Here is an 11,445-nt window from a genome sequence, read left to right as displayed (position 1 = left end):
TGTGGATACAATTTAGGCATATAACCAATTTTAGGCCAAAATAATTCATTTGATTTTGAATGAAAGACTGGCTCTGGTTCAAAATAATGCCTACGAGCACGTCTAAAGCTCACTGTATTTACATGATGCATCTAGTTTGTTTATTTTGTACAAAAACAACGAAGTGAAAAACAACTAAATCTAAAAAAAAAAAACGAGGTGTTAAATAATAAGAAATGTTGGTTGAAACATTGTATCACCTTTCAACGGATTTACAGTCTTATGCTAAGCTAAGCTAACCCTGATGTTGACATGAGCGTGTTATCAACCTTCTCATCAGCTCTCTAACTCTCAATATGGAAGCAAAGAAGCGTATTGCCAAACATGTCAAACTATTCCTTTAATTAGTGAGCTTCAGCAGTGTTGGTAGGTGTGTTTTTTAGCTCTGCATGGAGCCAGGCTAGCTGTTGTCCACTGCTTGCTGTCTTTATGCTAAGCTAAACTAATCATTTCCTGACTCCAGCTCTGCATACATAGTGGTATGGAACATCCTAAAAAAGTTAAATTCTAAAACTCAGCTTTTGACTCTCATCGTTATTTCATTCTAAATTAAATACGTTAGAGTACAAAACCCAAACAAAGGAAAATGCGTCACTGTCTAAATACTGTCCACTGTCTGGACTGCAACACACAACACTGCACCTGCTACCTCGTTGGCACAAAGCCTTTTCATAATTAGAAATCCCAGACAGGTGACTAACACACTTTGATTTATCAGTTCCTAAACCCTACGCTGAAAAAACAGATAATATGGAGCAGACAGCGAGACGGGTGTGCCAGACAACAAGCTCAGTTTTCAAACACACCACTGAACCAGTCCGAGAGAACAGACCACTGAAATGTTGCAACACGACAAACAAAACTGGAAACTTGCTGATGTCAAAACAATAGGCCTGTTCACCTGCTATGATAGCCTACATGCACGGTTTATTTAAATGAAGTTCATCCTAATCTCTTAATTTGCATCTTTTAATCCAATGTGGTGGATGCATTTGGATGCGAATTTCTACATTATTACCAGGAGCTTGAAGTATTTCTGAGGTTTTTCTCCTGTGTGGACATAAAGAGCAGCGGCGGCCTGTTCTGTAAGCCACAGGATTCATTAGTGGTTGTGTGGGCTTTGCCTACACTATCGATCAAAGAGGCTCTTCCCCTGCATAAAAGGCTTTGGCTGTGGGAGCACGTCAATCCTGACTGTCAATATGGGAAGACTAAAGCATCCGTTTACTGACAAGATCGACTGCATCCATCATGTGGCCGGGAGCCAGAGTTAGCTTGTTTTGTGGTTAAAGGAAGGTTACGGTGAGGTTTTCTGGATGACAGAGTGAGATCTGATGAGGGAGCGGTACCAGAGGTGGTTTGCAGACAGAGGGCGCTATCAACATTCAGATCTCAAGGCAATCAAGTTTTTAACAAAACCAATTTAAGAAATGATCAGTCAGCCTGTTGCGATGGGCCTTATTGATTGACATTTGTAGAATTACCCTACATGTTTAATCATTTTAAAGCAAGAAGATGAATTAGAAACATGCAAGTCTGCATTGCTTTTTGGGCTATTTCATGTTTTTCTTCATTCATTTAGAGTTAAGATTGACTTTTACTTTGGAGCTTCTATGCAATTAAAGTGCAAAAGGTCACAGTGTCATACTGTTGATCACTGACTTTTTAACATTTACCAGAAAATGTATTGGAAGCAGGTAAAAATGTTTGTGTTTGCACAAAAAGCAAAAGCCTCCATGATGTAATTCTGGAAATGATAAACTTACATCCCATCAAGAAAAAAAGAAAAAACTATTTTCAGTTCACAAAACCTTTTTCCAGCATCTCTAAACGCTGTCCTTTCCATCAAGCTGAATCTCCTCATCTTCAAGGAGGAGATAGAAAGCCAATATCAATATTTCATAAACAAATGAAAGACTGGATGGAAGCTAGCATCAGAGTGGCCCTGGAGGAGAGAGTCGATCAATGGTAGGATAGCTCTGTCCGCTGCTGTCTGCCAATCCACAGGCCCACACAGGATAATGCTATTACCCATCAGTCCGAGTGGACCATCGACCGGCCTGCTGCTCTTTGAGTGGACTAATCCGATAAAAAGCATTAAAACATTTGTTCAGTGACACACTGGCTGCAGGTCTGAGCCCAGAACCTGGCTGACTGTTTCAGACGTAAAGGACATGTGATTTTGTTGACTTTAGTTTCAGAGTTATTTTATGCTACAAATGTCCTGGAGACCACATCTGGCACCAACATGGAAGTCCAACACATGACTGAGTGTTTGAGGGTTGTCTAGATACAACAACAAACAAGCTGGATCTGATAAAGTGTGAGTTGGCGTGGGTGATTTAATAAATGCTTTAATAATTTAATGTCTGTGGGAGATTAGTTTAAAAAGTCACGATATAAGTTAGTGTTTGGTCAGCTCAATTAACCTAAACAAGGAGTTATTTTTGGTATATAATTTATTGAACAACTGATAATATAAGTGACAACAAATTGAAATCCACATCACAAATCCTCATGAATGCAGGGCAGACAAGTCAACAGTAAGCAGGAATAACATCTTCTCACTGTACACTCCTCCCAAGGTGTCACAACCACATATGTGACATCTTAAGTTACACTCTCCAAGCTGACGAGAGGCATTTAATATCTCCGATGACAAACTTACATGTGGTATTAATTACTTAATATAGGGACCAGCAGTGGTGGAGGAAGTACTCACATTTTACTTCAGTAAAAGTACAACTGTATTAACAGCAAAACATACTTAAAGTATTAAAGTAGCAATACTTGTTGGGCAGACTGGTCTCTTTCAGAGAGTCGTCATATATCATATTATTGGAATAATATTACTGATGCTTTAAAATACAAGCAGCATTTTGATGTTATAGCTGGTGGAGGTGGAACAAATTCTTCACTATATACTGTTGGATAGTTTAACCTACAGCACACTATCTAAATTGATCATGTTTTGATTGTAAAATCTTACTTTGTAAAGTAGCTCCAGCTTTTAGATAAATGTATTGGAGTAAAAAGTACAATATTTCCATCTAAAAGTTAGTGGAATAGAAGTTGCATACAATTGAAATGTACAATAGTACTTTGATGTGGAGATACTTCTGCCACTTTTAGCTTGTGTGCATTTTAATCAGAGATAATAAAGCTAAATAATACAATAAAATGAGTTTACATTATCTCAAGACATTTTTTTGAGATGTGGGCTTTTATTTTGCATTAATTACTTATCAACTAAAAACAGGACAGGAAGTTGTGCCCACTGAAAAATGAATTGACTGTTTTACCTTTTTGGAATGCAACCAGGTGTTCAGAGGAACAAACCTCAGGTCTCCAATGTGCCTCGAGGTCAGAGGAGTAAAGAGAGAGTTGATGCAACTTCACCAGTCAACTATAGTTGCTCAAGCAACCAAAGAAATGTGAACAGGTCCTTCTTCAGAGTTGTGTACAAGATGGCTGACTCTTTGCCAATTATCCACTGAGAACTTAACACCGAAGGTCAGCCTTTAAAGGATGCAGCGCCCCCAAATACTGAAATTTCAAAATAAAAGCACACAGCAAAACCAATATTACTTAAGTGTAAGAATTGAGTACTCCTTCCACCTCTGTCATCTTCAACCTGACATAGCATTACTATTGTGTTTGTAAAGTTGTGTCACCATATTGTTGGTATGCAGCAAACATGTCATTAATAGAGGAGGTAACATAAATGTAAATATATATTTTTATCATATATTTTAAGCTAGGAATTGAAGCCATACAATGTTGCAGCTATCAGTATTAACAGCAGTGTTACCTGCTGTGTGTATGGAGGACCTTCATGTGGATTGTGAGTGGAATGTCTGGGGAATCCATCTGTCGGTAAAGCTTTTTAAGTGAAAATCCACTGGATGGTAAACACGTGGCTTGGCCATCTGCAGCGCCTCAGAATTTCCCTTATGTTTTCCAACTCTTCTCTTTCTCCTCTGATGCCATCGCTGTCTGCACTCCCTCTTCAAGGCCCCATGTTGTCTCACTCAAACCCCCAGCGCTGTTGTAGTCTAACCTCCCCAGATCCTCTCTCCCTCATTTGCTACAGGTCGCCGGCCCCGTCAGCACTGGAGAATCTCAGAATATTAATCTGTTCACCCTGACCTCCACCTACCTCACTCTCTCTGTTTCTGCTGATAACCCATGTGTCTCCCCTCATTTGTAGTCCTGCAGCTCTTTACCTGTCTGTCTGTCTGTCTGTCTTTTGTCATTCTTAGTTTGGCAAATAATGTAACAGCCTCAAAAAAGCTGTTCTGAAAAAGAAAAACACAGCACTTCACATATGTTAGTGATCTGGGAATAATAAACAAATGTTGCCAGATTTACTGATTTTGAGAATGTTTTAAATTATTTTGCATGAATGTTTTTTATATTTTAAAATAAACTTTACTGGGTGAGAGAACCCCCACTTCCTCTGGTTTCATCAGAAACAGAAACTAGGTGAGTCTGGTTGTGCAACACTTAATGGGGGAGGTGAAGTTGTGGATCAAGACCCTTAAGAGAGTGGGAGGTGAATGAGTAAAAGCGTGAGAAAGAGGAAATGAAAGAGAGGAGAACAAGGAAATGCCACGTCAGAGAGAGTCATTGCTTTCGGTGGGTTAATCCTTCACCATCTGAATCAAATCCTCATGAGAACATCAACAAGGATAACAGAGGATCCGATGCAGGAGCGGACTTAATGATTTAAGGGCCCGAGGCAAATACTTACATTGACCCCCACATGAGCCTAAACTCTATTTTCAAAAATAAAGACAAAAGTTGCTGCTGGAGCTGATCAGTCGTCACTGATCACTGTCTCCTAGGAATTATGATTAATACGGCTCACTTGTTTTGACAAATACATTTTGAGGGAAATGTAATTGTTGCCCAGATTGTTCAGCAACATAGTTTTCTAGTGGAGGAAGGGCTGTTTTTACAGCACACACAATGAGTAAGGGTGTAGTCTGGGTGGATGGTGGCTGCACAAAGTGCAGGACTTTGATACCGAACCAGGTTGAAACTCAAACTGACCCTAACCTAAAACGTAACCGTAGGTGTAATATCAGAAATCATGTCTATTTTTCATGTCTTCTTCTCCTCCATTTAACCAGCTGTTTACTGTAAGCTAACACTAGCTAGCTAACACTAGCTTTTCCATCAAAGTAGAGCCCTCTGAGTTTCTGTTTGTCCAGCCTCCTGAAGCACAATCCATCTCTTAAAGCTACAGACAGTCATCACAAATGTAACTCGATTATTAATGTCCCTCCAGCTGACGTCTGAGAGGAAACTGTTTTAATGTGAAATCTGTCATGACTGCCATCAGCTGGTGACTTTGCTCTGCCCAAAGCAAAGATTGGACAGTGGCTACTGTTTTATCATTTGGCATCAAGGATGCGTCTCGATCTTAAAAAGAAAAAAACTCCCTTACACCTCCAGATGAAAACTATGACAGCCCTTTGCATTTATTATCGGCAGGCCTATTTTGCCCTCTGCTGGACAACACAGAAACACAATAAACCTCCTCACTTTGTTTGCTGTGGTGAGATTTGATTTCATGTCACGATAAAGAGAAAAAAAAACACTGCATTCAATAATTAAATACAAAAGGCAAAATAAATTATGACAATTCTGTGTTTGATTTGTTTCCATTTTGGCATTTAAAATCTTCCATATTTCCTACATATTGTCTTATCACCAAAGTATTTACTGCATTATTTACCTTTGGCCCTCACTAACAGTTCAAACAGAGCTGTTTGTTTAGTAGAACTTGATTTTATAGCAGCCATCTTAATAGTTATAGCAGCAGATGGACTCTTTGTTGAAAACACATTGCAACACAACTGAAAGTAAGATGAAACATAGTGAAGTGTTTATTCATTTCATATCTGATATCTGAGGTGGTTGTCATAGGAAAAGGAGATCAGTTAAAGCAATGAGCTCCTGCATCAGATTGTTTTAATTTGAATTTTTGTGTAGGAGTCCACTCTGTAACTAACACAGTGTGGTTTTCCAAAGAAGCGACGGTGTAATTTTAGGAGGAGGCCTGGTGGATGACGATGTGTGACCTCAACATTCAGGCAGGTTCTGGGAGTTTCCCCCCCAAGCAGGAGTATAAATAGTCCCCCAGGCTTATTTGTCTGTCCGCAAAAGCATTCGTGAATTACAGATGTAATTGCTGTATTGATCTGCTCTGTGAAACATATCCCTAGCATCAGTTTCTATTGTTTTGTCCCAGCAGTATTTACATGCAACACTACACATGGTGACATGTCTTGTCTCTGTGAATAACTGATATGACAGACTGCTCTACATAAAGGACAGACAGGGGAGCATGATAGAGCCACAACTTTTATTGTGGAAATAAACTGATCTAAAATAATATATCATCAAGTTAGTTGACATGATTAGAGCATCTTGAATTAGTTTAACTTATGTGTGCAGCATAAAGAAGAACACAGAGGCCTTTTTTGGAGGCTTTCGGTAAATCAGGAGTACAACAATATGATTAAACAAAATGTCTGCCAGGAAGAGTAATTGGATTTCCAATATACATGGAGCTTGAAGGTGCTTTGACTCACTAGTGTAAGGGCAACGATAGACTCGGGGGTGAATTTGCCTGCAATCAATAAAGTTGCCTTCTCTCAGCCCCTGAACCTTTATCTGTTTCCTCAGATCCAACCCGAGTGTGTATTGATCTGCGTGAGTGACAGATGGGCTTGTATCCTGCCGGTCTGTTGGCTTTTCGCTGCTGGAGTCACCGTAGCGCATACAGATCGTTGGTGCGTGACTCAGACTGGTCAAAGTTCAGTTGTGTTATGGATCATGAGCAAACTGTTCACAGCAACTCAATAAAAGGAGTATGAGGAAGAGATGGGACAAAGTGATACTGTAAATTTAACAATGGTAACAGTTAAAGTGATACATGCTCAGGTCAGCTGTTGCTTGTAAACCAGTTTCTGTCTAAAATTATTTTTAGGTGGATTATCTTCTAATAATGTCAATTTATTTTCCTCTAAAAATGTCTCTTTGATTATTTTACAGCTGGAAAATGTTGTAATTTAAAGGACTTTAAACTGACTGGTCAAGTTACAGCACAAGATAGTAAATAGTGATGGCGATAACAGTCAGTGAAGAGGAACTGATAGCAGTTCTGTCACTTTTAGTTTCCATGAAACCGGCCTTGAAATGCACTATGGAATCACTTTTCCTCTGTCCCTGCCCTCCCTTGACTTCTTTAGACCAAGTGATGTTGTAGTCTGTCACCGAACGCCATGTTCTCTGTGACCTGGAAACATCTGGAGAGAGGAGGGGGAGGGCCGACATTACTCAGAGTGAAAACACCGCCGTTAAACTGAAAACTACAGACCTTCTTAAATGTAGTGTCTATGCTGACGTTCAGGGTTGTGTTATGCCATCACAAAAAAATCCCTGATGGCAAAATTTTGATGCAAAGAAGAACTGACATTGTGGAAATTCCAGTCTCAGTATGAAGAGTTTGTGCTTTGCCATCTCTTTTGCCCACACTTAAAGCTCTGTGGCAATGTTTGTCAGTCCACTACCATGATCCAGACTTAAATATCTCAACAGCTAATGGATATATTTGAAATGTTTAAAAGATAGTCATAGTCCCCAGAAGATAAAACTTAAGGCGATCCTCTAACTTTTTACCACATTTTAGTAAAATGTCTCTATTGAATGGATGTCATGAAATCTGGTGCAGACAATCACGTTCCATACAGGATAAATATTAATACATTTGGGTATCCTATTGTCAAATGTAGGCCCCATTTACACCTGGTATTAACATGTAATCTGTGATCAGATTTCAATATCGGAATTAGCTGAAAGAAGAAGAAAATATATTGATATGTATTGATGGGTCTTTGCATTAAAACCTGATGTTAAAATATGTTCTTGTTATCTGGATTGAAGTACCTTTGCTTGGCATTTAAAGAACTCGACCAGATCATGGCTGCAACTTAGATACTTCAGGGTCATTTCACTCGGTTAGGAACCTTCCAAAGAAAAGAAAACTATTTGACCGCAGCCACTCACTGCAACTACTTGTAGCTTTTACTGGGATTGTTTAATTTAAGCTCGCAGGAAGAGGCAGAGTTAGTTGACCTTTCATCTTGTCGGGTGGTTTTTGTTTCTTAAGAATGTGGTCTTCATCTACACTTGAATAAGATCTGATCACAATGCCTTCAACATGAATTTACACCTTCCTTTGATATGCGATTCTTTTGTCAATAGAATGATAATAATAATAATCATAACACAGATCATTGTTCATGTGGCGGTTTAAATGTTTTGGGATCGTTTTGATGCTGATATTGCATGAAAGAGTTGTAACATCACTACTCAGTCACTGGAGCATTTGACATGCCTGCAATGTTCACCTTCATCAAATCTCCCGCTGTGGCAGCAAGAGCATAAATGCATTCATGAAATATTCACAACTTCAGAAAGGAAATAGAGGCCACAGTCTTACTCTTTCTTCTTAAAGACAAGCTCTCTGTGGACATGTTGGAAAGATATTTATCTCTTTAAAAATCCGGCTATATAAAATATATCGACACGCTGCACTGATGTATCTCATTATTTTACTAAACACTGCTTACTCAGCTTGTCTTCATCCAAATACCTCTGTTCTAATTGCATCAAGTCCTTGTGAACACATCCCTGCTTTTCTTGCAACTCAAATCAATGCAGTTTAAGAGGAATAGTTGAGAGGTGATGATCTGGGCACTGTCCAACTTTGTGTCTGCTGTTTGGGGCCACTGGCAATATCCCACAGTCAAGCATCCATTACACAAAGAAAAAAGTATAATTGTTACAGCTCAGCTGTATTCAGAAGACCCGTCAACCCTGCCCACATTTATTTTCCCATGGGAATCAAAATCCAGCGTGACGGGTGCTAAATCCAGTTTTTCCCACAGAACAACTTTCTATCTATGAAGTAATCCTACTGATGTAATACGGAGGTGTGGATACATGCAACGAAAGTTAATGTCTGTAAGCACACGTCCCCTTTTTCTTTATGTGACTACCTTGATTACTTACTCAGCCCGTTTACCTACAACCAAAATAGTTCCCATACTGAATTATGTTGAACAGTTTGTACAGTTAAACAATTGGCAATATATCTTGGTCTGAGCAGGTCATCAACATATTTTTATGACTTTGTTTAAAGCTCTGCCAAAATTAAGTCTTGTATTTCAGGCTGAGCATCTTCGTTGTTTTCCTCTGTGAACTTCTGCATTAGAAACATGTGTCTGCACCTCTCTGTTCTTATTATATGATAGACAACTATTCAAATCTCCTCTTATACAGAAGTGCTTTCTTTTGTGTCTCAATTTGTGCCATTGATGTTTTCAAACACCAAACCTTTCCAGAAAATGCTGTGTATATTCTACCGTGGGATGAGCCACTAGGGGCTTTTCCTGTGAGCTGAAGAGACATCTTGTGGCGAGGAGGAAACACTAGCCATTGGCTAAGGTCAAAAAGATAAAATGTGTCCAATAGCTTCCTCGGACCAGGAAGTAATTTATCTTTTCAGCCTTCCAGACACAAACAACAAAGACGGCACAACCTCTGTTACTGGGTTCTGTCATTAGATTCAGTCTCATGAACTTTACATAAAATGACATAAATGCCAAAGAAATACTTTGAAACGCTTCTTTTTTTCCTTATTTTTACAGATTGTAGATTCAGGATGCAGCTGCACTTCAAAGATAATACGTGAATTTTCAGTTTTACGTGTTGTTCATGATAATACCAATCATCAGCAAGGAATTCAAGTTACACTTAGATCCACAACATCTTATAATTAGTGCAGATATTTATACTATTTCGGAATCAAAGCTATCCATCCTGATAAATTAGTGCATTAAAAAGCAGACATAATACTTTAAAGCACAACATCATGAAAGAGATTAGTTCAGCTTGTCCAACATGCCGAGTGGATGCATGCTGAGTGAAGCCAGACAAAACAGCTAGATGCACACAAGCTCTTTCCTCAGCTGGCGGTCATTATCTCAAATATTTCACCCATGTTTCCACCTGGGGAGCATGAAACCACAAGCAGCAAGGGCAAAACTTTTCCACAAATTCAACACTTTTCCATTGATGCTGGAGCTTCTTTTACAGGCCGCATTGTTTGTTTGGTTCAGAGCTACGTGTGTTCTGCAGATCGTTTTCTTTGCCAACATGAAAGAAAGTCATCTCTTTTACGAACGATTTGTCTGGAGAACAAACACACAGCACAACACCCTTAAAAGCAAGTGAGGTCCTCCAGCTGAGTGACGTCACGTTCAGGCCTCTACGGAGTGTGTTTACCAGCGTCAGCCTGTGCCACCCATCACGCCACATACTGTTGAGTCCCTGCGAAAGCTACTCTCCACTTTTTGATGGTTACGTCAAGTGTGAGATCTGACAGAGGGACGACACAGGAACAAGGCGGTGGCGGACGTGCTCGCCTAACCCTCCTGTATCTGGCCGGCTGACCAGTATCAATTTGTAGCAGACATCCTTCCCTCCTCTTCCTGTTCCCGCCTCTTTATGATCCATTAAATAGCCCAGTTTACGGTGACATCGAGCCTCGTGTGTCACGGCCTGCTTTATAAAGCACAAAGGCCATGAGTGAGCTGCGGCTGTCATGGTGTGTCCTCAGAAAACACAGGCTGTCTTTCACTGAGCAGCACTGTGACGGCCTGAGCACTGCCCCCGCAGGGCTAATGTCATCCCTCTTTGCAATGCTTGAAACAAGTAGCCAATCGCTTTCCATCACTAATTATCAGATTCAGAGGGAAGTAGGTCAATATTTACGAATTCATCTCAAAAGGCCTTTCTTAAAAAGTACGATTTATTTTGACATTTGGGGTACAAACTTGCTGGGAATCCAAACTTGTTGCAAACAGAGGTAGCTTAATTGGGCTTTTGGAGCACAGCACAGTCTCATAGAAGTTAAAGGAACCAGTTCAGTGGCCATGGCAACCTTGCTCGAGCCATAACAAGAGGGGTTTTGTGCTCATGGGTCGCTTTGCTGAACCCTGCTGCCATTGGTCTCCTTTTTATTCTCTCTCTCACTCTCCTTGTCTGTCTGTTTCTCTTTCTAACACAGTCACACTCACACACACACACACACACACACACACACACAAACCAGTCCTTTTTTTTTTTCCCAGGGTGCATGGTGTCCCTGCATGGGGAGTGTTTACAGGATGTTATCTGTGTCAGTGCCGGCCCCTCATCCCTCTGAGTGGGTTTTTTGAGGAATGCTGGAACGGGATGGAGGAGTTCCAAAGGGGGAGTGACGAGAGAGAGTGAGACCGATAGAGAGAGAGAGAGAGAGAGAGAGAGAGAGAGAGAGAGAGAGAGAGA

This window comes from Anarrhichthys ocellatus, unplaced genomic scaffold (genome assembly GCF_004355925.1).
Source record: "Anarrhichthys ocellatus isolate YVR2014 unplaced genomic scaffold, GSC_Weel_1.0 scaffold39, whole genome shotgun sequence".
Taxonomy (NCBI): domain Eukaryota; kingdom Metazoa; phylum Chordata; class Actinopteri; order Perciformes; family Anarhichadidae; genus Anarrhichthys; species Anarrhichthys ocellatus.
Note: the sequence above shows the minus strand (reverse complement) of the source record.